This window comes from Mustela nivalis (assembly GCF_964662115.1).
Source record: "Mustela nivalis genome assembly, chromosome: 2".
NCBI lineage: Eukaryota > Metazoa > Chordata > Mammalia > Carnivora > Mustelidae > Mustela > Mustela nivalis.
In genome coordinates this window covers 164,309,865-164,336,330 of record NC_139021.1, presented here as the reverse complement: position 1 = coordinate 164,336,330, position 26,466 = coordinate 164,309,865, and the positions used below count along the sequence as shown (strand labels likewise).

Genomic DNA, 26,466 nt, shown 5'->3' with positions numbered 1-26,466 from the left:
ACATAGTAGGAATTGGACAGAAATATTTTAAGTCATGTTAAAAAGAAATTCTAAGGAGAAGAATAGAGAGAATGGAGATTAACGCTGCTGTTGAAACGTAACCCTGTACCAAAAATCCTTAACGAAGTTTACAATGACCTACGTGATGAGTCTTTTATGGACTAATAAAGCCCTGTTCTAGATTTTTCCCACCTGCCCACTTCATGCCAGACACACAGGCTTTCTTGAAGGCCCCCAAATGGAGCAAGCACATTCTAGCATTAGGGCTCTGCACTAGGGAAGAAGTTATTCCCCCAAATTGCTGCATGGCTCATTCCCTTGCTTTTTCTGATTCTTTGTTCAAAGGCAAAGCCCTGACGCCTTTACTTAAAACTACAACCACCTCGTGGCCACCCACCTCATAATACTCCCCTGTTGTCTATAGCACTTATTTTCATACATAGAAAAAATATGATGTACCTATTTGATATACCATTTATTGTCTTTTTCTACCATTTTGTACATGAACTCCATATAGGTAGAAATCTGTCCAGTTCAGTTACTGATGTGTGCCCAGTGTTTAGAAGAGTACCCGGAGATAGAGTAGGTAGTGAGTATGTGTTTGTTGAATGAATAAACCAGTACGACTTACTTACAACATATCCCTGTTGGTCATTTTTGGATCCCATGGACCCTCATGATGTTCTACCAGTCTACGTTTGCATTTCTGCACTGGCCATGTATCTGCACCATGCTTGCCTCACTCACATCAGTTCCAAGTTAAACTTTGTTGGATTCCCAACTAGGACAGGAATGTCTTCTTTCAGTGAATGAAGACTCTGAGGACATTTTATTTTCAAGGACCTATTTTCCTGTAGCCTTGGGAACCTTCCTCCTTCCTTGTAGGCTATTAAGAAAACCCCTGTGTTGCCTCATTATTCAAGTCTTACATTATAGTTAGGATGCTTAGAAATTTTAATGAGGAAATCTCTTTGAATTTAGTCCATGGTAATTAATAGCTGTGATTAGAGATTGTTTTCCATTTTCGTCATATGTTCTTTAAATCAAGCCGATCATATTGGCAGACTTTTGGCAGGAACAAAGGAAGTGATATTTAGTGTGATTTGCAGCTACCCCAAGTAATTTCCATCTTTTCTCTAGTGTCTTCTCCAGAGTGGAAGCACCATTTAACTTGTCATCCCAGAACCTACTCAGTGCCAACACATCAATACTCTGGCCCAGTCAGAATTATGGTCGTTTCCGTGTGCACAGGCAAAGGAGAAAAATATGAGAAATTTTGAGTAATACCCACTAAATTTTTCTACGTGGTCTTTAATTGATATCCTGCCATGTGTTTTCTCTTGGCATGTACTAAGCCAGGGGACCATGCTCTTACTTGGGACTTAACATCAGTATTTATATAAACCTATGAGAAAAGTCAGACATTTTGGGATTGTAAGCAAGTATTTGATGTGCTAAACTGCCTTTCCTATAATCTGTGTGGAAATTCAACGAAGCCAGAAAGTTGACAATCGATGAACAAGTAAATCCTGAGTATTCATCGTGTCCCTCCCTAACAATGTACTAAGGAATGTGGAGTAATAAAACATGACCCTTCACTGATACTGCTAGGCAAGCAAAATGTGACAATTAACAAGGGAACAAAAAGTAAAAAAATCATGGCAATTAGCCAAATGATAGCTTTTTTTAAAACCTCATGGAAAATACAAATTATGGGTTTTTGAAAATTCAGAATAGTTACTGTGTTATAAAAATAATACATATGAACTATATTTGGATAAACAGTTAAAATCAAGAAAATTTAAAAATTTAAAAGTGAAAATAAAAATTGCTATTATAATATCTCTTAGAAATATTCTGTTCAACACTTTCATGGCTATCATTTCAGTATACTATACCCCATGCTATTTTCTGATGCTTGTTGAATGCCTTTGAGTCAACAATTATAAAGTTTAAAATAGTCATTAAAAATCCAAGATGAAGGGGGTGCCTGGGTGGCTCAGTGGGTTAACCCTCTGCCTTCGGCTTAGGTCATGATCTCAGGGTGCTGGGATCAAGCCTCTCTGCTCAGCAGGGAGCCTGCTCCCCCCCCCCCGCCTCTGCCTATCTCTCTGCCTGTTTGTGATCTCTCTCTCTGTCAAATAAATAATATATTTTTTAAAAAATCCAAGATGAAGAAGATCTGGCACATTTCCGTGCTGACACTCTTTGAAGGTCAATTAATGATTACAAGAAGCTTTCTTAGGATATTTTAGAGATGAAAAGAGTGAATGACTACACAGTTGATGATGACAATATTCTTGGAATCTGAGAGTTTGTGAGGAGATTGTCACACTCATGAGAAGTATCTATAGTTAGGTATATAGGGTACATGTGTCTGGTCCTGTGATCAGAAATAGATGGTAGCACTTGGTACAAGCCGGATTTATGGTATAGACCTTAAGGTTCGACTGCCAGCACCAGACATATGCCTGAAAGTTTGTTAGAAATACAGAACTCTGCTTCTTCAGATTCACTACGTAAGAAACTGCTTTCCCGGGACGCCTGGGTGGCTCAGTTGGTTAAGCAGCTGCCTTCGGCTCAGGTCATGATCCCAGCGTCCTGGGATCGAGTCCCACATCGGGCTCCTTGCCCTGCAGGGAGCCTGCCTCTCCCTCTGACTCTGCTTGCCACTCTGCCTGTGCTCTCGCTCTCTCTCTCTGACAAATAAATAAATAAAATCTTAAAAAAAAAAAAAAAAAAAAGAAACTGCTTTCCCCCACAAAAATTCCTGAAAGATTCCTCCTAACATAAAGTTTGAAAATACTTTCAAACATATGCCAGGATGGTCCATCGGAGGGAGTGCTCAACGAAGCCAAGGAGGTTAGAGAAGCTTCGAAGACCCTCTAAATGTACCAAGGAATTTCAACATGAGTTGTAAAGAAAACAAACAAATAATACCAAATTCCAACAGAATCAAAATAGGATCTTGAAATGTACATATACACTTGGTAAACAATCATAAAGAGGAGTAACAGTAAGAGACCAATGGTTTAAATACAAGTTATAAAGGACAAACTAGAAATTGAGGACCGTTTATCCATGAGTGCATTTTCCCCTTCCATTTGGAGGAAAGATAACCTAAAAAATACTCTAAAGATGTATCGGAAAATTACCAAAGATCATCCTTTGAGAAAGAGTAGCTTCTGGCAGGGTTAAAGAAGAAAGTTCTTGTCCCACTTTTAAAAAAAAAATATTAATTCTTTAATTACATGCCAAAGAAGTACTTTAATTTATATCAAAGACAGTCAAAATATACAAAGCTAGGCTAAAGAAATAAGGCTAATAGGACATATAACACTGAATATAACACTTAGGATCTATTGGTATGCAGGTAGGAAATACTGAAACTAGTTATTTTATGTTTTAAATTTACATTATTTTTCCTATTGCATAACATACAGAATTGTAAAATTTAACAGTCGTGTTGTCTACAATAAACAATGCACCAAAAATACATACTGAAAAGTATTTTTACTGATGTGTTTCCTATCTCAAAATTATACATTTACTGATTTTAGTTTATTATTTTGATCTCTTTTCCCCAAAAGTTTGCCAACAGTTTGCTACTTGATTAAGTTTATGAAATAGTAATGTAATGATTTATTTTTCCCCCTTTTTTATTAAGGAGAAATGCTGTGTCTCCAAGTATGAGCAATTGCTTTTTTAAGAGATTCTTTCAGGGACTGTCATTGATAAATTATATCAATAAGCCTTGTTTTTAACCTTATCCAATCTCCTATGTAAGAACCAAAAATTACCATATAACTGGGTAGAACAGAGCAGCAACAGAGAAAAAGTATAAGTATATCATAATGACTCTATACACATATAGCTTTAGACCTAGTTGTCTCTAACTAAATGTTGGTTAATTGGATGATAACTACTAATTCCCAGGCCCAATGTAGAATTTAAATCCGTTTTTTCTCAAAGCATGTTCCCTAGCTTTCCTCAACCAGATTCTCCTAGTGTTTTGTGAAACCCTATGTGGGCACAAGACCACTGCCACTCATTCAGAACAGGGGTGGAATGTATCCATCTGTATTTATCTAAAAGTGCCTCAATGCTTCCAATGCATTTTAAAGTTTTAACACCCATGATTTCAGGGTGCCTGGGTGGCTCAGTCAGTTAAGGGTCTGCCTTTGGCTCAGGTCATGATCCTGGGGTCCTAAGATTAAATCCCACATCCTTTTCTTGCTCAGTAGGGAGCCTGCTTTTCCCTCGGCCTCTGACCCTCCACCCCCCCCCCCCACGCTGCTCTGAATGCACATACTCTCTCTCAAATAAAATCTTGAAAACCACGGATTTCAAGATCTTTACCTTGATATAGAAATGGTTTCCTTTCAGGACCAAAAAAATGCCACAAAATGTTTGTAATTTTTATCCCCTGAATTTCCATACATTGCTAATGAAGTTATTCCGAAAGCATAGAGCATACTCTACTGATTATTGACATCTTGTTTTGGTAGTTAGCCAGTTATCAAGATTTATTGTACAGTGGGGTAAATATTGACCTCAGCATTGGCCTATCATTTACCCATTAACTGTGTTCATCTTTTCTGCCTCAGCAGTAAACATCAGATGGGTCCTTAACTGTGGCCACACCGATTTAACCATTTACCTGAAATATGTTTGAGGAACTGAAAGCAATACCGCTGATGAGAAGAGTAGAAAAATTGATTTACATGGCAAGATAAATGGCCAACATTAAAAAAAAAATGTACTTGCATTTTATTTTAAAAAAGCACTTCAATCATAAAACTCAGATGACTAAACAAAAACAAAGAGAAAAAAAAATACAAGAAAAATCTGAATATAGAAAGTTTATCTTTATGATGAAAGTATACCAATATTTACAACAGAGGTCAGTGAATCTTTATAGAATGAACAAACCCATTTTCAAAGGAAATGTTGTATTTGCTGATTTGAACAGACAATACTGAGACGTAGTCTTATAAGGGGAAAATAAAGATAAAGAAAAATGATGTCAATGTCAATGTCATTGATGTCAATGTCAATGTTGGACCCTGTGGGCTTCTGGCAGAGTCTTCCCGGGAACAGGAAGAAAAGGATTCTTCATTTCAAGTGAATCTGAATAGAATACTAAGAAGCTTACTGCAAGGCTGAAGTTGATATAGCCCCTGGAAGGGAGCAGGGCAAGGAGAATGGAATGTGGAGATTGGAGTTAGATAATATGATGTCCCCAGCTCTGCCTTGTACATCGTCAGGCTTTTTTTTTTTTTTTTTTCCCCAAGCAAAACCATCCTTTCTAAAGACACAGAGGCTTCAGATCATTGGGTTTTGTTTTGAGGGGTTTGAGATGTTTTTCGGCGAGGATACTGGTTTTGAGTTTTCTCCAACGTTGATCCACGGTAGCTTTTCTACATTAAACATCACCCAAACAGCCTCGATCATCTATAAACCTCCTTTTGAAAAAACGTGCTTTCGAAACCTAGGGCCTCATTCTCAAAAGCACATCGAATACCCTTCCTGGATGACATTTCTGTCTGCAGGAAGATCCCAGCCTGCGCGTGGGCAGCATCACTGGTCCTAATGGTTCTTGAGAGGCATTTGGGAAACCTGATTTCATCTCTGGGTACAGCTGCCTCAGAAGGAAGTGACCTAGACGTGACATGTCAGACAGTCCCTGTAATTGAGAAAAGACGACAGCTGCCTTGTCCCCTGGAAGTTTCCCCAGAGGTACTGGGCTAACTTCTTGGTGAGCAGCTCCCAATCGTCGGCTTTGAGGAGGTGTATTCTGCTGTCAAGCCCCAGTGCTGCCTCATTTACACAGATAAGGAGTTCTAATAAGATACTTTAGAAAGTCACTTATGCCATAAGGTATTCACATTATCTCCAGACATTTCTATTTGGCTAATAGGAAATGAAAGTGTGGATTAATGCCTTTCGCATGTCATTAGAAACTGAGAGGGAGAAACCTCATTTTGGCCACGAGGGGCCTTCTTCTCATGTCTGTTCACTGTTGCCTCAGCTCATCGCCTTCAGTGCTTTCAAAAGCTAAGGATGAATTTTGACTTCATAGAAAATGAGTTTGAGCCAGAAAGTCCATGTGGCCTCCAAACTTTGGATTACTGCCATGGCACGTTGCATTTCACCTTTAATTTACAGATCGAGAACATGTGGCTTCCTAAAAATGAAAAACTCTTTTGCTCAATTCCCAAAAGGCTAATGCAAGCAGCTGTTAAAGGAGAAATAAAAAGACAGACAGCAGAATTCCAAATAAGCCAGACTTCATACAATTGGGTCACCGATCACCTCTCCATAACCCTGAGGAGTCAGAGTAGCAAATAAGTCTCCTCCTCCCTTTATCTGACTCCTGATCAAATACCCAGTTGCTGGATATGGCCTCAAGGATAAATCCCACAGGAAATCAGTGAAATTAATAATAAAATATGGTAAGGTAACAATGAGTGATTAAGATCCAGGCATGGTGCCAGGTGTCTTATATGTAAGACCTCATCAAATCCTACCAAACTGGGAAGGTGAGAACTAATATGTTACCCCATGTTAAAGATAAGGAAAATTACGTTGCCAACTTCAGGGAAAGAAGTGTTAGTAGAGAAACACGTAATCTGAGTCTTTAGCCTACAGCTTTAGCTGCACTTAAAAAAAAAAAAAAAAAAGGTGATCAGCAATTAATTTTCTTTTTCTTTTTTTTTTAAAGATTTTATTTATTTATTTGACAGAGAGAGAGAGATCAAAAATAGGCAGAGAGACAGAGAGAGAGATGAGGAGAAGCAGGCTCCCTGCTGAGCAGAGAGCCCTATGCGGGACTCGATCCCAGGCCCCTGGGATCATGACCTGAGCCAAAGGTAGAGGCTTAACCCACTGAGCCACCCAGGCGCCCCAGCAATTAATTTTCTAAAGGGAATCTTTGCATTGGACAAACGCTTCCATATTTGCCTAAATAAAGGATTTCTCAAACAATATCAAGACACTTACATTGATATTGAAACCTCTGCAGTTCTACCAAGCCCTTTCTGTCAGCAAATGGAGGTGACTGAAAAACAGCTCCGCTCAGCAAAGGTCAAACCACCTGGAGATGAAGGCTGAGAAGTCTATTCAAGGACATTCAAATGCCCCTTCAAGGTCAGAATTTATGCGCAGTAGGAAGGATGTCACTCAGAAAGAGGTAAGTGGCAGGGCTATATCAGGGTGCGGTTCCACTGCTTTCTTATAGGAGGGCCTGCTTTTCCTTTCTCTTAACATTCAAGTCATAACCTACGTTTTCTTTTCTTTGAGACAGCGTTTTCGTGGGTGGATTCAAGGCAAGCTTCACCATGTGAAAACTCACCCTTCCCTTTCTAGTTCCTAAATTAGTGCCTACTCACTCCTCAGAGCCCTGTTTCATGCACTCCAAAGGACTGGAGATTTGTAGGCCGTCTGCCACGAGGGGCGTGTAGCTCCCACCAAGGTCCATGCTCTGCCTTTTCCCCCTCCTGGAACCCCTGAGCCTCACCACAGCCAGCCATCCCAGCAAGGAAAATGGTGCCTGACTTCTCCATTAAAGAGAAAGCCTTAGACTGTGAGGAGAAGCAGGCCATAAAGCCACCAGCTTAACTAAACCTTAAAAAATGAGCAGAGGATCTGAACAGACATTTTTCTAAGAACGAGCTACAAGTCACTAATTATCAGGGAAATGCAAATCAAAACCACCAGATACCACCTCTCCTTCGTTAGAAAGGCGGTCAACGGGACAAGAAATGTTGGTGAGGAGGTGCAGAACAGAAAAATCTAGTACATTGTTACAGGAATGTATACTGGTGTAGCTGTTAAAGAAAACAATATGGAGTTTCCTCAAAAAATTAAAATTAGAACTAACCTGTGATCCAGCAATTCCCCTTTCTGGATATTTATCTAAAAAAGAAAACAAGAAAACACTAAGTGGAAAAAATATGTATACCCATGTTCACTGCATTATTATTACAATAGCCAAATTATGGAAATAACCTCCGTGTCCACTGATGGATAAAGAAAGAATGTAATGTTTACACACATGCATGTGCACACAAACTCACATTATACACACATATATTATGGAATATTATTCAGCCACAAAAAAGAAGATAATACTATTTCAAGAACATAGGTAGATCTTGAGGACATTTTGTTAAATGCAGTAGGTCAGACAGAAAAAAAAAATCCCTTAGGATCTCATATGTAGAATCATAAAATAAACAAAACTCAGAGAACAGATTGGTGGTTGCCAGATGCAGGGGGTAGAGATGTGAAAGAAACAGGCAAAAGTAGACAAAGGCTACAAATTTCCAGTTTTAAAATAAAACATGAGGATATAGTGTATAGCAGGATAAATATAGCTAACAGTACTCTGTTGTGTATTTATAAGGTACTAAGAGAATAGATCTCAAAAGTTTTCATCACAAGAAAGAAAGGAACTATGGAGGGTAAGGGATGTCAACATGATTTGTTGTGATGATCATTCCATAATACATGCAAATATTGAATCATTATGTTGTACACCTTAAGCTAATATAAGGTTACACCTTGTTGAAAAAAACTTAGACACTTTTGCTGGGTACATGCTTCTAATAAAAGAGTCCCAATCCCATACCACCCTTTTAGCTGGGGGCAATCCTGTGGCCTCTCTTTTAAACTAGTTCAACCTGACAGACAGAATTCATGAACAGCAGGTTTCCTCCTGTTCTAGGAATTGTTTGTATTAATTCAGTATTTCCATAGTGGTAAAATAGTTTGTGTTTTTAGATCATCTTAATAACCCATTGAAGTTGGCATTAAATCATATGTCTAAAGTATCAGTTAAGAAAATCTCAGCGGGTGCCTGAGTGGCTTAGTGGGTTAAGCCTCTGCCTTTGGCTCAGGTCATGATCCCAGGGTCCTGGGATTGAGCCTCGCATTGGGTTCTCTGCTCAATGGGGAGCCTGCTTCCTCCCCTCTCTGCCTGCCTCTCTGCCTACTTGATTTCTGCCTGTCAAATAAATAAAATCTTATAAAAAAAATTTTTAAAAAAAGAAAGAAAATCTCAGAAGAAAGTAGGTATTTTTAGGTCAAATTATACAAATATATACACACATATGTATATACATATTCTCTCTCTGTGTGCATATATATACACACACATATACATACATATATATATGAGACAGAGAATTTTTTTAAAAGACTTTATTTATTCATTTGACAGAGAGAGACACAGAGAAAGAGGGAACACAAGCAGGGGTAGTGGAGAGGGAGAAGCAGGCTTCCCGCTGAGCAGGGAGCCCGATGTGGGTCTCGATCCCAGGACCACAGGATCATGACCTGAGCTGAGGGCAGACACCCAACGACTGAGCCACCCACGTGCCCCAGAAAGAGAAATTCTTAAAAGATCAGAAGCCAAGTTTTGTTCTTCCTAATCTAAAGCTAGATTTACTTGAACTTCAATTTTACTTGTGTTCACATACAGGATTATGGTCTGTTTTTCCAAATGGTAGCCTCCCAGAAAAAGTTTCTATAAACCCAAAACATGTGTCCATCTTCCCTCTCTCTTTCCTACTAAAAGGTTAGCTCAGTTGAATCCTATTTTATGTAAACTTGGTCGAATGAAAACTCAGATTTGTTAAAATAAAACATACAACATGATATGCATTTGAAATGGACTCTCTGGAAATTTTTAGAGAACATGTTCCCTTAACCAGCTTAAATGCTTGGATTAAAGAAAAGCTAAAATGCCTGCAGTTTTCCAAGTAGACACGCTGCATTACAGGAACAGAACATGCCAGTGCTGTGTGGTGTGTCTGCAGTAGAGAAAGGATGCCAAGTGAAGACATTTATCTAGTTTAGGAAGTTGCATTCCAAAGGATCTTTCCCTGAAATATGTTTGCACAGAAAAGGTGACTTTTTGTTTGAGCATCTTAAAATTATGCTAGTGTTATGCCTTCTTTTTAACGATTTAACGACATTGAGCAGGGAGCTGCTTCTCTCTCTCCCTCTGCTCCACCATACTCGTTCTCTCGCTCTCTCTTTCTATCTCTCTCAAATGCCCACCCCCCCTCCCACTGTGACTCAGAGCTCCATCCCAGGACCCTGACATCATTACTTGAGGCTAAATCAAGAGTCAGACGCTTAACCAACTAAGCCACCCAGGTGCCCCAAGATACGTATTTTTTGATGTGCACCTCACACATGGTAGGACTTGATAAATCCTTGTTGTGAATCACCCTTAATAAGAGGAACACTAAAAAGCAAAATCTATGGGACAGAATGAACAGAAGAAAATAGTAGTGGAGATGGTCAAATCAAAAAGGATAGGGTAACTCTGTGATGCTCTAGGATAGAGTAACTCTGTGATGCTCTGTCCCTCCTTTACCAACCCCCGATTTCACCAATTCACATTTTGAGTTCTCTGAATTTCCTCAGTTCCTTGGGCTGCCGGAGAGAACATCCCCTATTTCCAAATGTGCCCACCCGGCTAGCCAAGCACCTCCAAAGTTGAGAGCCCTTGTTTGAAACGCGCTCACCAACTCCTGCGGCTCCTGAGCCTGAGGTCAGTGAGCGCTGCACCGCGCTAGAAATAGTAACTCCATGGCTTACGGCCAAATGCCATTGGTTCAATTACCCAGTTCAGTGGTTCTCAACCTGTAGCCAGTATGAGAATCACCTGAAGGGTCTGTCAAAACACAGCACCCTAGATTTCCACCCCCAGAGTTTCTAATTAAGGAGGTCTAGACTAGAACCCGAGAATTTCATTTCTAAGAAATTCCCAGGTGCTGCTGAGGCTGCTAGCGTAAGGTACGGGGATGACATTTTTGAGGAGCTCTGGTCTAGTGGGCCCAATACCTTTCAGATGAATAGGAGCTTTTCTAGAAACATCTGTCAGCAAAAGCCCTTGGCACTTCTGGCCTCAGTGAGGATTTGAGTATGTGCAATAAGGGCGTGGGCTATGAGCAGGGAGTGAGAAGGTCAAGTGCATCAGATTTCTATTCCATCCATCCTCAAGCTCTAGGGCTGAGAACTATAGGTATTCTAGGTGCCCAGTGGGTTTTCAGGTAATTAAGCTTTTAAAGGATGGAGTCTGCCAGCTTGCAGTTTGAAGGCAAGCAGCCAAAAGCTTGTGAGAGGAAAAAAAAGATACGGCCTAAAGGTGCTTGCCCAGAAGCTTTGAATTTATCTGATATAACCAGGTCATGACTTGAGGGGGAAGAAATTCTGCTTGTTAAAATAATCACTTACATTTCCTAACATTTGGGGATAAGACCTCAGGGAAAGGTAGTTCTCTTTAAGCTCTGTAGATTTGTGGATTGCCTCCCCTCACAGGTGTAGACCTTGGAGACTATGTAATTAAGAAAATGGAATAGTGTAGGAACATCTGCATACGGAGTTACGATGATTGGAATGAATCACACATCTGTCATAGAGGCACTGATGTTAGGCATATATAATCATAGCTTGATTATCAAACTATCCTAAATAGAAATAGAAATGAGATCCATAGTAAAAAGAGCTTTCTGAGCTAAGGGTTAAAGGACAAATAGAAAGCAGGTGTTCCTAAACAGAGCTTTAATGTTGCATTTATCCGCCCTACTCAAGTAATTTAGAAAGAGGCACATTCATTGTAGTCTTTGTGGAAGACTTTGTGGTTTTATTTCTCAACCTTGTTCTCTTTTCCCCTTTCAATTTTACAGATACAACCCGAGTCCCTACTATGTGCAAAACCAGTGTACCAGATGTTTTGTTGGGTACAAACGTAAGTAGAATGTGTAAGCCTCTACTCTCAGCACACAGAGAGAGGTACACAAGGTATTATCTGAGGAATATGGAAGAGAGGTTATCATGGGTTCCTCTTACAAAAACCCTCCATTAAGAGAATCACCCCAACTCAACAAGGGGCTCAGAGAGAGGAAAACTGTAACTGTTGGTATCAATTAAATTAATGATGCATTTCCCACATTAACTCCATAGTTAGTAGGAAAGTCAGACAGTCTAAGATTCAGAAATAGAAGATTATAGGCCCTCCTCCTTAAAACTACTCTCCATGAGGGGCACCTGGGTGGCTCATTGGGTTAAAGCCTCTGCCTTTGGCTCAGGTCATGGTCCCAGGCTCCTGGGATGGAGCCCCGCATCAGGCTCTCCATTCGGGAGGGAGCCTGCTTCCCCCTTTCTCTCTCTGCCTACTTCTCTGCCTACTTGTGATCTCTGTCAAGTAAATAAATAAATTTTTTAAAAAAAAATTAATCTCATGACCCTGAAATTTGAGTCACACAGGTATCCTAATCCCTTAGCTAATGTTTTCAGACTAATCTAGTCCCTTGACCTAGGTACCTGGACTGTATGTATGCTCTTACCGTGTTTGGTCTTGATATTCTTCCTTCCTGCAGATGCAGAATGTCTCTATTGCTTTTATCTTCCTGTCTAGGGTGACTCTTCTATTTCTTTCTTTGAAAAGCAAGCTAAAACGCTTTCTTCCCTCAGAGAAAACACTTGAATTAAATTGCTTTTTCATGAGGACTAAAATGTATACTCCTAAATACAAACTCTAGGGGATACTTGGAATCCCTTTACAATTTGGGATAATCTGGAGTCCTGAAAAGACTAGATAGAGGATGGCATGTAAGCCCTCCAGCATACCTTGTAACTGTGTGTTCAAGGGAGCTGCGATTTGCTTTAAGTTTCTTTCTTTCTTTCCTTCGAGAAAGAGAGAGAGAACAGAGGAAAGGGCAGAGTGTGAAGGAGAGAGACAATCCCGCACTGAGTGTGAAGCTCAATGTGGGACTCCACATGGGACTTGATCTCATGACGCCAAGGTCATGTCCCTGAGATCACGCATGACCTGAGAGGAAATCAGGAGTCCAACATTTAACCAACAGAGACATCCAGGTGTACCAAGGGAGCAGAGATTTCAAGAAGATATTAGGAATAGCCACTCAACTGTTCACCCTATTTTCACTTTATTTTTAACCATCACTACACACAGCATCCAGAGTGATCCTTTTAAAACTAAGTTATCTATGCCTTCTCTCAAAACTCTATGGCTTTGGGGGCACCTGGAAGGCTCAGTGGGTTAAAGCCTCTGCCTTCAGCTCAGGTCATGATCCCAGGGTCATGGAATCGAGCCCCACATCAGGTTCTCTGCTCAGCGGGGAGCCTGCTTCCCCCCCCCACCTCTCTGACTGCCTCTCTGCCTATTTGTGATCTATCTCTGTCAAATAAATAAATAAAATATATTAAAAAAAAGGAGAGAGAGAAAACTCTATGGCTTTCTCTCTTTGAATGTAAGATCCATAAGGCAGAGTTCTATGTTTTTCTTTGTAATGTCCACTGTTGTCTGTACAAAGCCTAAAATACCATCTAGTGAGCACCCAGAAAATATTTATTATATAGATGATAGATGGATAGATAGATAGACAGACAGACAGATAGATGAGGAACATATTCTCTTCTCAATCCTGCCTTCTACTGCCTCAGTTCAAGTCCTTATTATCACACTTGGCCTATTTTTTTTGTATTTAGCTACAGTAGTGTGTGCCTATAGTTCTATAAAAACTAGAAAACATAAATAAAAATAAAGAGGAAAATGAAAGTTATATAGAGCCCCATCATCCAACGTTAACATTTTGGTATATATTCTTCTAAGTATGTCCTGTAGTAATAGTGTCTGCCATTGTAGCCCATCCCTGACCGTACTCCGAGATCAAGCACAGCCTTAACATTGTCACTAGTTGCATTGGTGTCCGGAGGCTGCCATAACAAATTATCACAAACTGGTGGTTTAAAACAAGATAAATTTATTTGCTGGCACTTCTAGAGGTCAGAAGCCAAGGTACAGGCAATCTTACATGCCTTCTCTCCCTAGGAGAGAATCCCTTCTTTACCTTTCCAGTTTCTTATGGTTGCTGGCTTTCTTGGCTTAAAGCCACATCTCTCTGACATGCCTTCACATCAACATCTCTGGTGTGTGTCTGTTCTCCTCTGTCTCTTAAGATCCTTGTCATTGGATTTAGTCTCTACTCAAATAATACAGAATAAACTTATCTCAAGATCCTCAACTTAATTACACCTGCAAAAACTCTTTTTTCATATAAGATCACATTCACAGATCCTAGGGATCCCCTTTGGGGGGATGGCATGTAACCATTCAACCTACTCTACCAGCATTAAATTCCTAAAACAACATAAATCTCTCTGTGACTGCTGTGGGTTAAAAATCCTTCAGTGGTTCTCCATTGCCTAAGTATTCCAGACTCCTTTGCATGGCATGAAAAGCATTTGTGATCTGAACCTTGCCTAATCCTCCAGGACAACAGGCTTCATAATGGCAAACAGCCCTTCCTGGCCACCCCACCCCAGTGATGTCTAAAGAGAAAAATAGAAAAGAAGGGATTGTTGGGAAAACTGGACTGCTTCCTAATCAGACAGCTAGAGGTACAGAATATGGAGATTTGGTATTTTGTGTAAATGTGACAATTTGAATTCATCAGTGGGTCAGAGCACCGATCATGGAGATTAGTTTATACTTGTATTTTTCATCACCTGGAACAATACTTGACATTAATAAATTATTAATATATTTCATTGAAAGGAGAGAATGGATGCAAGCATTGAATTCACGGTTCAAGAACTCGAATTCTTTTTCCCACCCAGTGTTTGCCTTTCTGCTGCCCCTCCTAGCTCAAGTTGTTTTCTACACATTTGCTTTTGAATCTCTCTTTTAGAAGAGTATTCTTATTTATGTCTCACTGAATTAATTTCTCCGAAAAGGAGCCCATTATTCCTGCCTCTCTCTATTGTTCAGATGTTGTATCAGTGCAGGATGATAGGAGCGAGGTAGAAGCTATGCTAAGTGACAAAGTGTGAAGTGTGAAATTCACATGTATTACTTAGTCATTTTCTCTCTTCTGTCTCTTTTTCCTAATGCATTAAAGGTAATAGTCTGAATCAAGCTTCTGTAGTTGTTTACTCTTTTCTGACTGAATTAGCTGGGGCAGTTCTGTCTCTCTGATTTATTGTTGAGTCTCATCTACTTTCCATTGCTTTCAGGCATTATTTTTTTTTTCATTCTCTTAAAAAAATTAAAATTGCCCACAGTCCTCCTCCATGGTTACTTGGTTTGACAAATTTATCAGAAAATGTAGAGAATGGCTTAGAGTAGATTGCATTAGCCCTGGTGTATCTGCGATACAAGATCATTAAGTTTACAGGAAATTTTTCTGAGATGGTGAGCAACAAAGTCCCAGCAGGAAGTAGAGCAGTAGCGGGGTACCGTGGTGGGGGTGGACAAGTGGTGGGGGTGGCCTGTCCCAGTGCAGACAAAAATGAGGATGCAGGATATTTTCTTTTGAGGATTTAAAAACAATAAAACCACCATATAATGTCAGTCTACCTTTTTTTTTTTTTAATTTAGAGTTTATGTTTTTAGAGAAGTTTCAGTTTTACAGCTCAATTGAGGGGAAGGTTTAGAGATTTTCCATATAACTCTTGCTCCCCAAACTCACAGCTTCCCCCATTTATTTCAGCATCTCCTACCAGAGTGGTACATTTGTTAGAACTGATAAGCCTATAATGACACATCATAATCATCAAAAACCCATAGTTCATATTATGGCTCACTCTTATATTCTATGGGTTTGGGTATTCTACGTCTAATGATCTATCCATCATTGTGGTATCACACAGAATTTTTCACTGCCCTAAAAATCCTCTGTCTTCTGCCTATTCAACCCTCCACCACCCTCACACTCATCCCTGGAGACCACTAAATCTTCTTACTGTCTCTATAGTTTCATGGTTTCCAGCATGCAATATAATTGGAATCCTATGGTATATAGTCTTCTCAGATTGGCTTCTTTCACGTAATAATAAAAATTTAAGGTTCTGCTCTGTCTCTTCATAACTCAATAGCTCATTTATTTTTTGCTCTGAATAACATTCCATTGTCTAGTTATCCTACAGTCTACCATTTTTCATTCACCACTGAAAGACATCTTGGTTGCTTCCACATTTGGGCAATTACGAATAAACATCTCTACGCAAGTTTACGTATGGACATGAGTTATCAATGCCTTGGGGTAAATATTAAGCATAATTGCTGGATCATCTGGCTAGAGCATGTTTAGTTTCGTAAGGAAGTGCTAAACTACTTTCCAAAGCATCCTATTTTGCATTCCCAGGTAATGAAAGAGAATTCCCTTTGCCCACATTCTCTCCGATCTAATACTGTCACTGTTCTGAATTCTGGCCATTCTAATAGGGGTGTAGTGGTATCTCTACTTTTTACGATCACCGTGAACCAATAATTGTAAATGATGTCAGTGATAAAACATTCCTTCATCGAAAATATGTATTTTGTTGGTCTAAGTTTTAAGCAATTATTCCAATGACTGCATTTTAAAATATAGGTATAAGATCTAAATTAGTTTATATTTATTATTCTCTAATAAACATTGTGTTCTACGTGGAAGGTAACCATATTAACCTACATACATTAGTTCTGTGTTTTTAATATTCAGAATTGTTTAAGGTTGCTGAAGGCATGGTGCATCTTGAAGGTCTATAGCACTATATAGTCCTGAATTTAAAAAGTAGATTAAAAATAATGACAGTGCAATGACTACAAAGACCAAGGTACAGAACTTGAGTTGGTTTAAGTCTGTCATTGTATTTGACCCCTTAGAACTTTTTGTGTTCAAAGTTTTTCTACTGAAGCAATACTTAAAAGCTGAAAAAAAGTCTATTTGGAAGAGAAAGACATGGAAATTATTATAATTTCTGGAATTTAATATGAAAAGGAATTTTTATGTCTTTAGAAAACTTACCCTGGAGTTTAGGATTTTTCTTAATGATTTGTCTATTGCTTCATGTGAAAGAAATTTTTGAAGCAAAGATTAATAAAATGTTTTTTTCAACTATTAATAAAGACAGATTAAGTTCAACAAATATGGCTGTATTATCTATTGAATAAGAATGTGTGAAAAGGATCAATTTGGATGATATCATTCACTAATTTGCAGAAGGTAAGGTGTAAAACCAGAAATTATCATATTATTATTCATTACTATGTTAAATATGTAAGTATACCTTTCCCCCTTTATCTAAAAACATAAGGTACATAAAATTGTTTACTATTTTTTTCTTTTTTAACATTATATTATTTTAAATTATTTGTTAATTAGCATGATTATGTATGTGAATTTCAACAAAGGAAAATTTTAGTTTGCATTTTCTTCCCCTCTTCCAGCTAGTATTATCTCTGGCTAATCTTTTCATTTCACGATTAATATTGAAAATAAATCTGCTGTTGTATGGAAGAGGCAAATGTTGAAAAAATAATGAACTGTTCTGACTTTCAAGTATGCTAGGAACTTAAGTAGTGAGGTTAACTGGGTTGCTAAAATGCTGTGCTAGGAAGGTAGAGGTTTCAAAGAATATCAATGCACAGAAAAGGAATTCTAAGAATATATCAGCCTAAATTCAATAAGAAAGAGCCAAAAGTGAGGTATGGCAGGACCTTTCATTTCTTATTTGAGGCCCCACCTATATGTAAATGATTATCGCTAGGTCCTTGTCTCTCTGATGGTGTCATCCATTACCTTCTACAGTACTAAACTTTTGGGAATCTTGTCCCAGAAACCTATTGGCTTTAGGTTGCCCACCTACAAATGTATAGGTCTCTAATTTTGAGACAATTGAAATCATTAATAAATAAAATGGGTGGCTCATTTGGTTAAATGTCTGCCTTCAGCTCAGGTCATGATCCCAGGGTCCTAGGATTGAACCCCTGCATCAGGCTCCTTGCTCAGTGGGGAGCATGCTTCTCCTATGCCCTTTGCCTGCCAATCCCCTTGCTTGTTTTCTCTCTCTCTGTCAAGTAAATAAATAAAATATTTATTAAAAAAAAAAAAAGACTAAGGGAAAATTAATGGAAGATTTAAAAAAACACATTGTTAATGTGTCTGTGAGTAGTTGATAATAAATAGTTTATAACTGAGAATTGCTCTTTATATTGCAGTAGGATGGGACAGACTCATCTAACACCTCCTTTGAAGACCTGGAGATGCTTAATAAAGGGTCTAATGTGGTGGGTAAGATCCTGAAGACATACATCCCCTATCTCAAAAACTACCTGAGTTATTTCAAAAATAATCCTAATACTTGGCTGGGTTTTAGAAGAGCTAATGAATATATACAAACAGGCTTGTCAGCGTCTGGGAGGAATTGGCTGAAAGAATTTGCTAAATCCACAAAACAAGTAAATCTTTGCTTAAGACTTGCACATGCCATTAATTAAACATTTTTATTGTGTGGCGCTTTTTTTTTTATGAAAAAGAAACATCTTCCATTATGTGAACAGGTCTATAAATAATGAATGGATTATTCAATTTTAGCTGAATGTCAACAAATTTTAGCCAGGTCCTGCAGAAACACAGTGCCCTTTTATTGCCTGTCATTAAAAGAAAAGGGTTTTAACACTTTGCTAAAGACGGAGACAAACGAGAGGGAACAGAGCAGCTAGAGACCACTGGTTAAAAGGCAAACCATTGAAACATTTTTCCATATCTGAAATATGTACCAGTTACTTTCTTCCATCATCCAAGTACAGAGCTTGACTGTGAACTTTTATCAAGGCTAGTCCAGAGACCATCTAAGTACCATAAGAAATAGGAGGTAAGTTTCTTGAGGACAAATATTAGGCTGGTAGTTCTCAGTTATATGCTCTATGACTTATCATCATAATCACATTTGCTTGCTTGAGTCGATTGTCTTGCCCTGATAGATGCTTAACAATAATTCTAATAGCCAATAAATATGCATATTCACCATGAACCATGCATTGCGCTAAACACTTTAAATACTTTGTCCTGTTTAGTTCTTACAACAAACCTATGAGTTAGGCAGGACTGCTATGTTCCCTTAACAATTCATGAGAAACAGTTGCTTTATAAGCTTGTACCTATTAAGATAATCTTTAGATATAAGAAAACTGACTCAGGATTCACAAATAAGCTGATTTAACTTATCAGTACTTGGCTTCTATTTATTATATAATAGCCAATAAATATTTTTCCCACAGCTCCTTGATGTCCACCCCAGGAGCCCAGAACTCCCCACACTGATTTCTTGTTTCTTCCATTTTCCCTGAATTTTCTCAATACTCTTAGAATCCAGAATGAACATCTTTATTTATAAACTATGGCTTAGAAATGTCCTATAAAATGGTAGTTCTAGACTATCAGAAAAGTCTATGTTCTTCTGTTAATACCTGACAGCTAATATAGCAAGATAATAGCAAGAACTTTCTTAGAGGAAACTTCTGGACTTGGTCTTTATTAATGTCACTCCTATTTATTTAGGGATTCTTACAGGTAACAACTTGGATTATTTAAAACTGAAGAGGAAATTTACCCAGAGCAGGTCCCAGAAGATGGTAAGTTACTAGCAATACTAAGAGATAACCAGCAGCCCCACTTGAGCAAGAGATAACCAGACATTTCTGCTTCTGTAGACAGGCTTCTGGCCACAAGCTTCCTGCAGTGTCCTAACTGCTGTTCCCACCTAAAGCAACCCCCTCCCCCATTTAAACCCACCTGCCAGCAGTCAGCACAGTCCTTGGAACAAGACCCCCTGCACTGTCCTGTAAAAAGCTCTGTAACCCTACGGGCCCACAATTTCTAGAGCGAGCTCACCTGGGTCCGCCAGCATGAAATAAGCCCGAGTTCTCCTACTTCTCCAAATATTGCTTGGCTTTTCAGCGGTCTGATTTTTATTTTCCGCAACAAAACAACTTAATGAGGATTACTTAATGTGATGTGGAACGTCACATCTCTCTCAAGTCTACACGGTTTGAACTCATGTCCATCATGGTTAGTATTATTACTAAAACACAAATACATTTTATTGGAACCTAAGATTTTCTTGAATGCTTACTATATACTAGTGAGCACTTTACAGGAAATAAAAGATCTAATCCTTTTAATAACCTAAAATCCTAGTATCTTCTTAAATATATAGCTAAGGAAGTAAGACACAAAGGCAAGGCCAGCCTGTAGTGAATACCTTTAGGAATAAGAAAATTCTTGAGCTGGGCAGAGCATTGGTGACTGGCTGCTCATAGCTGAGTTCCTCTCTGAATAATGTCCTCAGCTGAGAAAGTCTCATGTCCCTTCCTGAGAGATAGACTACAGCCAATGCCTTGTTGGCGAGGCCTGCAAAAATCTGCCCCCTCCCCACACCTTACCTTAAGAGATACATTTGTGAAGATCTGTCCCAGCTCTGGAGCTCCCAGAGAGATCAGCTGAGATCTCCTTCCAAGACATCACAGCTCAACTCTTCCCTTCTGCCCAGTCCTAGTGTCTTCACACCCTGTAGGCCTCCTTCCCAGGGGTACTCCCTAATAAACTTATTGCACTTGAATCTTTTCAAAGTCTGTTTTTGAAAAATCCACTTAGAACATTTGGTAGTAGAAGTGGTCCGAGACGAGGGCAGGGGGCGGGCTGGCATTGGGGGTTACTTTTCAATGGGCTTTAGAGCTGAATTGCCCTCTCACTGGCAATAAAAAACCCTAGTGTTTGGTGGAGTAATGATCAACTCTAACAAGCTATAACAATGCAATTGTTAATATTTTCAAAGTAATGATCTTGGGCCAGAAACTGGCAGAAGGGAGTCCTGGTAGCAGCAATATGAGAAGATCTGGTAAACAGTGATTATAATGACAATGCCATCTCATGGCTTTTGGTTAGTGCCCAGGATGTATCCCAGAAAGATAATAGATTGGGAATGATTAATCACCAGCTGAAAGGAAAGTTAAAGTGTCTCTTAGGTAGCATGCAAAGAGACTTACCTCTTGAGCTTAGAGCAGGAAAACTCAGGTTCCCTTTTAGGACTTAATTTTTTAATTCTTTTTTTTTTTAAGATTTTATTTATTTATTTGACAGACAGAGATCACAAGTAGGCAGAGAGGCAGGTGGAGAGAGAGGAGGGAAGCAGGCTCCTGGGACCCCGGGATCAAGACCCGAGCCGAAGGCAGAGGCTTTAACCCACTGAGCCATCCAGGCGCCCCTAGGACTTAATTTTAAGAGCAGGAGAACACCAGAGAAGGCTGACTCATCAGCCTTAGCTAATCTGCTGTGCAAATATAGGGGACCTAGTTTGGAAGGAATGGAATCTTGAGACTTGGTATAGGGATATCTGGGTCTCTGCCCTCAAAAACCTTGAAACCACAGATTCCCTCTAAACGTTCTTCACTTGCAGAAGTGGCCAGGTCCTTCCAGTTCAAGACCAGAGCTGTCTCCTTCTCTGAAGAAAATTCAGAGGCCCGGCTCTGCAGGATTTACCTCCACCTCGCTTCCCCTCCCATCAGATCAAAAGCTGGAGCCAAATCACCATATAACCTGGCCGGAGAATCCCTGGGTCTTCTAAGGGAGGAAGCGATTATATCTTGAAGGTGCTGCCAAACATAACCAACATGTAGCAGCAGGAGCCAGAAGAGAACATATGGGACAGGATTTTGAGGATGCTAGTTCAACAAGGGCAGAATGCAGGACTGGATAATTAAGTTCATTGCTACGTGAGCACTTTCCTGTGGTACAGGATTTAATACCTGGTAAAGATTTCCAGGGATGTTCCCAATGTGGTAGGGTGTCTCCTAAAGAATTTTTTTAAAGTGATATAGAAATTCCACAACTGGGTAGAATAAAAGATGGCATTGAAAGAAAGAATCAAAAGACTTAGAGACTGAGCATGCTCTAAGGGACATATATTTAAGGCTGGAAGATATGCCAGTTGAGTGATTCAGCAGGAGAGTCCACAAGGTAGTCCCTGTACTACAGTGATAGGGAATGTGCTAGAGAAAAGAATCATTAAGGATCATTGAGAAGCTCAGTGGTGGCTAGCCTCCATAGGCCAAGACTTACAACAGAAGCTGCTGTTACACAGCTGGATTCAGTAATAGCAATAGTAAAGGCTAGTTGGTAGAATTTTCATTAAAAGCAAGGTCGGCACAAATATCATAATGAGCATATTAGTCTGCTCAGGATGCCTGATAGAGTACCATGAACTAGGGTAACAGAAATTCATTTTCTCATAGTTGTTAGAGACAGGAGTCCAAAAATCAAAGTATGAGCAGAGCTGGTTTCTGGTGAGGTCTCTCGTCCTGGCTTGCAGGGAGATCCCTTCTGTGTTCTCACATTGCCTTTTCCTCTGTGCATGCACGATCCTGCTTTCTCTTTCTCTTCTCATAAGGATACCAGTCTTAACACATTAGGGCCTGATCTTTAAGGCCTCCTTTAACATTAAGTATTTCAAATATGTTCACACTGGAGGCTAGAGTTTCAACATACGAATGTAGAGGGGACATAATTTTGTCAATAACAATAAACATCTAGATTAGCAACTATATGGTCTGACTATATAGAAAGCTATGAAAGTGGCTAATAGAACATGGCATTCTGATAAGGCTGTTCAGATTCTGGTGGTAGTATATTTCATACTTAAAAATACTGTTCTGACCCATTTCCAAGTGATACAAAAGATTATCAGCTGAGACTCCAAATAAGAAGGGGGTCTCCAGTAGTTTAGGCTATAGTATAAGTAGTTCTGCTACTTGGGCTATAAATCCTACATATCCTATGGTATGGAAATATCTACAATGGGAAAAGGTATCATATGTAGTTTTGGGGAAGCTGTAATAGGAGAATCAGAATATAGGGTGGGCCAAGACCAGGAATATTCTGAGATCTGGACAAAGGCTTCAAGGAACCTTGTGTCCATAATTATCTATCATGAGCTAGGTTCTATCAGACCCACCATGTCATAAGATAGAAGTAATATCTCTGGGAGAGGACATAAGTAAGCTGAACAAGCAAGTGGTCCAGACACCATATCAACCACCAGAGTTACATGGGTTCCTCTTTAGCTCACCATGTGGCTACATGGGGGAATCACTTATGACCAGCTGACAGGAAAGGGACAAAAACAAGTTTCAGCCACACTCAGCAGTACCATTAAAAGGGAAAGGCAGGTAAAATACTCCCAGTCCACAAAGCTTTGGCCAGTGTACTTTTTCTTCTCGTTATCTGGACAGACAAGTGTCTTGGGGGAAGAAAATATAAAATGACAATGGACAGTGACAAATAATTTTTCTTGTTGCTTAGGACTTTGAAGAAAAATGATTGAGAGATAAGGAAACAATGAATTCAAACAAGAGGAATGAGAGAAGGCAGGAAGTGCAAAGATCCTTATGTCATGTGTTAATGCCAACACTAATCAGAAGACATCTGTAATAAAACAGACACCAAAAAGCCAAGTAGACAGAATAACTTGGCCAGTCTCTATATTTGGTCACCCTGCGCCAGCATAATGGATTTACAAAGTAGACATGGTAGTAGAAATGGAGGCTATACATGGCCTCAACAGCATGACTTTAACTTACCAAGGCTACCTTAGCTACTGCTAATGTCAAATGTCCAAACCTCCATTAACAAAGACCAATACTGAGCCTCCAATATGACACCCCCACCCTCAAGAAGACCAACCAACCAAAAAGCAAAACAAAACAAAACAAAACCAACCAGCCACTTGACGACTCAATGACAAGTTGATTACAACTGGACTTCTCTCATCCAATAAAGTATAAAGATTCATCTTGACTAGAATAAATACCCAAGATAGATATGGATTTATCTCTCAGAGTCTCAACCAGCACTATGATCTTAGGGATTAGAGACTATTTTATCCTCCAGCACAGGACTATATACAATGTCATTGCAGTCTAATGATCCTACCTGACAGCAAAAAAGATGTGATTGTTGACACATGACTATAGGATCCATTGGCCCTATCACATAGTATACCACCCAGAAGCTTCTGTGATACTTTTTTTTTTTTAAAGGATTTTATCTATCTATCTATCTATCTATCTTTCTATCTAATTTATTTAAGAGAGAGAAAGAGAGAGCACAAGCAGAGGGGAAGAAGCAGAGGGAGAGGGAGCAGCAGACTCCCTGCTGAGCAGGGAACTCAACACAGGGCTTGATCTCAGAACCCTGAGATTATGACCTGAGCTGAAGGCAAATGCTTAACTGACTGAGCCACACAGCTGCCCTTCTGTGATTCTCTTTAAAGGCATTATTCTCTTTAAAGCACATTATCAAATATGCAGAATACACACAAAATCACCCATTTTAGCTTTTTATCTCAGTAGGTAAATGCATTAGTCTAGGAATCAAAGACTGAAGTGAAAGTAGTGCTATTTACCATCATCCTAGGTGACACTTTTGGAGAATTTGTGCTTCTCAACCTCACAACTCTGAACTTTTCAGTTTTAGAAACCATAGTTCCCAGAGGGAAATACTTTCACCACGGGCAGAGGAAAATGTCTTTTTTTCTTTTTTTAATTTTATTTATTTATTTTGACACAGAGAGATCACAAGTAGGCAGAGAGGCAGGCAGAGAGAGAAGGGGAAGCAGGCTCCCCACTGAGCAGAGAGCCCGATGCGGGGGCCCGATCCCAGGACCCTGAGACCATGACCTGACCTGAAGGCAGAGGCTTTGACCCACTGAGCCACCCAGGCACCCCGAGAAAAATGTCTTAATAAATTTTAAGTCATGGTTGTTGCATGTTACTTTGGTCTCTGTATACCAAGAGATCAACAAGAAAAGAGTGGAGGAAGGAGTAATTGATTCTGACCAGTTACCTGACTTGGGGTAGCTTTTACACAGTATAAACAGGGAAGAGCATGTTAGACACCCAGATTACCCACTATAATGCCTCCTACTCAATTTGGTAGTAAATACACACGAGCAGTGGCCATGGCCTGGGGAAAGCACGGCCATCAAGGACTCAGATTCCTCAAATCTGATGAGGGTATTTGTCATCCCACCAAATTAGCTTTGACACCAACAGAAGCATTAGTGGACGGTGCAGAGAATTGAGCATGGATGGTAGGGAAGAGGCATGATGAGTTCCATTTTGTCTTCTAGTTCAGCTGCAGTAGCACGGCCTGTAGTTATTCCACTCAACATTCTCTTCTAAATTTCCCTGGTAAAAGAGAACAATAGAATCCTAATGGTGCCATTTCCACAAATTATAGGAAACAATTGGATCTGAGTAGCACAAGTCGTGGACAACAGAGAACACTGCGTGCGTCCCCAAGATTCCACCGTCACAACGAATGCACTCATTCCCCCAGCTGCTGGGAAGAGTGGAGAGCCGACAGCTATCAGCTGAGACCTTCCTGGGGATTTTTCTCAGCTGGAAAGAGATCCCCAGCTCCTAAATAGGATCATCTCCAGGAACTGCTTGAGTCCAGTGACTGATGAGTATAGAGATATAAGGGTTTGGCGCTCCTGCTTCAGAGAGAAATCCCAGTAAGTCGTTCTAACTTCCAAGCAACCTGTAAGGCTCTCTGCTGTGCCTGCATCATATTGACTCAACTCCTCCTTCTGCCTCACCTTGCTCCTTTATTCCCCTACATGCATTGACTCAGCAGTGCAATCATAGCCCCGTGTCAGAATCTGGTTCCCAGGCAATTCCTCTAAACCAGAGGCAGAGGCACAAAGGTAGCTCAGGCAATCTAAATCCATAGCCTGAGCTGACTGCCTTCTGAGTAGCAGGCTAAATGTCTTCTCTCTCCTCACATCCCATTCGGTTTTGACCCCAAGCCCTTTCTGTGACATTCTATTTATGCTTAGCGGTGCAACAGATATAGTTTGCTTTTCTCTGGTAGTGCCCACAGGTTGCACTGATTACCAAAGCCTGCACTGAAAAACACTTAACTAGGGACAAACAGGAATGTTATAACTCCCAGCTGAACCCTCCTGCGTGTAATGGCAGTAAAAGCACCCTTCCATCTGGCTGGCTGATCTACTGCCAGCATCTTTGACCTCTCTGGAGATGAAACAAATAATTGGGGACAGCTTTATGTGGCGATGTTATCACCATTAGACGATATCTTGTGTCATACTTCCACATGCCAGTGATCAGTAATGGGGTTTTTATATGTGAAAGTGCGTGCTCAGGACGGACACTGGGCTCATTATACACATTCAGACATTTGAGAGTTGAAGGAGTTCTTCATACATAGGCAGATTAGGGCTTTTTCCCTAGTCAAAAGAGAACAGAATCCTAATGGTGCTGTTCCCACAAATTTTATGAATCAACTGGATCCGAGTAGTATGAGTATGTCTCTGATAGCTTTGGGAATGGTATAGTAGAAAAACCCAAACAGGGTTGGAAGTCGAAAAGACAAGTTGTAGCTCTACCCTCTGCCTGGGTGGCCCTGAGCACATGAGTTGATCTCACTCTGCTTCACTTTCACCTCTTCTACAATGGTGCTGGAAAACAGGGGGCACTTCCTGGATTTTCAGATAACGTTCACCATTTGGGAAGTGCCCTATTTTCTGCCTGTTTGAAAAACATCCACAAAGAATTCTTCCAGACAGGGTAAGACATTTTTT

General features: G+C 39.8%; 1 protein-coding gene across 1 annotated transcript in view; it reads right to left on the bottom strand.

The window, feature by feature from the left end:
- The window catches only part of LOC309856630 (uncharacterized protein), a 405,331-nt gene that overhangs the window by 93,880 nt on the left and 284,985 nt on the right, over positions 1-26,466 (bottom strand). Inside the window, exon 4 of the mRNA XM_082717952.1 lies at positions 7,883-7,917. The gene's annotated coding sequence lies outside the window, so the exon portion shown is untranslated. The remainder of the gene's footprint in view (positions 1-7,882; positions 7,918-26,466) is intronic.